Here is a 2,969-nt window from a genome sequence, read left to right on the forward strand (position 1 = left end):
TCTTTTTTTTTTTTTTTTTTTTTTAGATGGTGTTTTGCTCTCGTTGCCCAGGCCGGAGTGCAACAGCGTGCTCTCAGCTCACTGTAACCTCCACCTGCGATTCTCCTGACTCAGCCTCCTGAGTAGCTGGGATTACAGGCATTGACCACCATGCCTGGCTAATTTTGTACTTTTAGTAGAGACGGGGTTTCTCCATATTAGTCAGGCTGGTCTTGAACTCCCAACCTCAGGTGATCCGCCCGCCTTGACCTCCCAAAGTGCTGGGATTACAGGCGTGAGCCACCACGCCTGGCCTCTTTGTCTATTTTCTTCAGAGAAATGTTTATTCATGTCTTTGGCCTATTTCTAAATTAGATTATTTGGGTTTTTTGTTGTTGAATTGCAGGAATTCTTTATATATTCTGGATATGTATCTCCCATTCCATAGGTTGTCTTTTGATGCACTGATGTTCTTAAGTTTCATGTAGCTCCATTTGCATATTTTAGCTTTTGTTGCCTATGCTTTTGGTGCCATATAAAAAAAAAATCATTGCCAAACTCAATGTCATGATGCTTTCCCCTTATGTTTTCTTCTAAGAGTTTTATTGTTTTAGGTGTTATGTTTAGGTCCTTAATCTTTGGGGTTTTTGTTTGTTTGTTTGTTTTTGTTTGTTTGTTTTGAGGGAGGGTCTTGCTCTGTTATGGAGGCTGGAGTGCAGCCTTGACCTCCTGGATGTGATCACTTGATCCTCCTACTTCAACATCCCAAGTAGCTGTGACTACAGACACGTGTCACCAGGCCTGGCTAATTTTCTTTATTTTTTGTAGAGATGGGGTTTCACTATGTTGCCCAAGCTGGTCTTGAACTCCTGGGCTCAAGAGATCCTTCTGCCTTGGCCTCTCAAAGCACTGGGATTACAGGCATGAGTCACTTTGCCTGGCCTCCTTAATCTATTTTGAATTAAATTTTGTACATGGTGCAAGGAAAGGGTCTACCTTCATTCTTTTACAGATGGATATTCAGTTTCCGAACACTATTAGTTGAAGAGACTCTTCTTTCCCCATGAGCAGTCTTGGCGCACTTAATGAAAATTACTTGACCATATATGCTAGGGTTTATTTCTGGGTTCTCTATTCTATTCCATTGGTCTATATGTCTGTCTTTATGCCAGTACCACACTGCTTTGATTACTATAGCTTTGTGATATGTTTGAAAATCAGAAAGTGTGTCCAGGCATGGTGGCTCATGCCTGTAATGCACTTTGGGAGGCTGAGGCTGGTGGATCACCTGAGGTCAGAAGTTCAAGACCAGCCTGACCAACATGGTGAAACCCCATCTCTACCAAAAATACAAACATTAGCTGGGTGTTGTGGCAGGTGCCTGTAATCCCAGCTACTTGGGAGGCTGAGGCAGGAGAATCACTTGAACCTGGGAGGTGGCGGTTGCAGTGAGCAGATATCGCACACACCATTGCACTCCAGACTGGGCAACAGAGTAAGACTTTGTCTCTAAAAAGAAAAAAAAGTTAGCTGGGCATGGTGGCGCATGCCCTGTAGTCCCAGCTACTCAGGAGACTGAGGCAGGAGAATTGCTTGAACCCAGGAGGCAGAGGTTGCAGTGAGCCAAGATCGCACCACTGCACTCCAGCCTGGGAGACAGAGAGAGACTCTGTCTCAAAAAAAAGAGAAAAAAGAAAAAAAAATACTACTAATAAAATAAAATCAGAAAGTGTGAAACCTCCAACTTTGTTCTTTTTCAAGACTGGTTTTGCCAGGTAAGACACAACTCACTTTTTTTGTTTGTTTGTTTGTTTGTTTTGGAGACAGGGTCTCACTCTTGCCCAGGCTGGAGTGTGGTGGTGCAATCTCAGCTCACTGCACTGCCGGGTTCAAGTGATCCTTCGACCTCAGCCTCCCAAGTAGCTGGGACTACAGGTGTGTGCCACCATGCCCAGCTAATTAAGCATACAATTTGGTGACTATGAAGCAACACCTACTTCACCACCACCCTGCTTAAGAAACACAACACTCCCCAGTTACTTCCCCTCCTCCTGTGTCCTTTCCTGATTACAATCCTCTCCTTTCCACAAGCTATCTGCATTCTGATTTTTTTGGTAATTATTTTCTTACTTCTCTTTACAGTTTTAACACTTAAGTATGCATCCTCAAACAATATAATTTTATCTATTTTTCAACTTGAATTTAAATCATATCAGGTATTATTTTTAACTTGCATATATTACTGAACATCATGAAATTCATCCATGCTGTGTAGCAGTAATTCACACGTTGCATATATTGTATGTCTGGCTTTTGGTAACTATGAACAGTACTGCTATACATTTTCTTTACATGTGTTCTGGTCTGCAGGTTTAAGAGTTTACCTACAGGCTGTGCACAGTGGCTCATGCCTGTAATCCCAACACTTCGGGAGGCCGAGGTGGGCTGATCACTTGAGTCCAGGAATTTGAGACTAGTATGGCCAACATGGCGAAACCCTGTCTCTACTAAAAATACAACAAATTAGCCAGGTGTGGTGGTGGTGTGCCTGTAGTCTCAGCTATTTGAGAGGCTGAGGCAGGAGAATCGCTTAAACCTGGGAGGTGGAGGTTGCAATGAGCTGAAATGGCACCACTGCACTCCAGTCTGGGCAAAAGAGCAAGACTGTTTAAAAAAAAGAAAAAAAAGTTTACATAGGGTGTGTACCTAATCGTGGTATTACTCAATTGTTGGATACACTATACTCAATATATATGTCAAACCACTTTTCAGAGTTGTTCCAATGTATACTTCCACCAGTGCACCTGGGTATGCCCCGAGGATCACTTGAGCCCAGAAGTTTGAGACCAGCCTGGGCAACATACTGAGACCCCATCTGTATTTAAAAAAAAAAAAATTCCAACAAATAAATGAAGAGACAATCTTTTGCCAAAAATGGGCAAAAGTCTTTAACAAGCAGTTCACACATAGCTAATAAACATTCAAAAGTG

Source organism: Mandrillus leucophaeus, unplaced genomic scaffold (genome assembly GCF_000951045.1).
Source record: "Mandrillus leucophaeus isolate KB7577 unplaced genomic scaffold, Mleu.le_1.0 Scaffold408, whole genome shotgun sequence".
In the NCBI taxonomy this organism is placed as follows: domain Eukaryota; kingdom Metazoa; phylum Chordata; class Mammalia; order Primates; family Cercopithecidae; genus Mandrillus; species Mandrillus leucophaeus.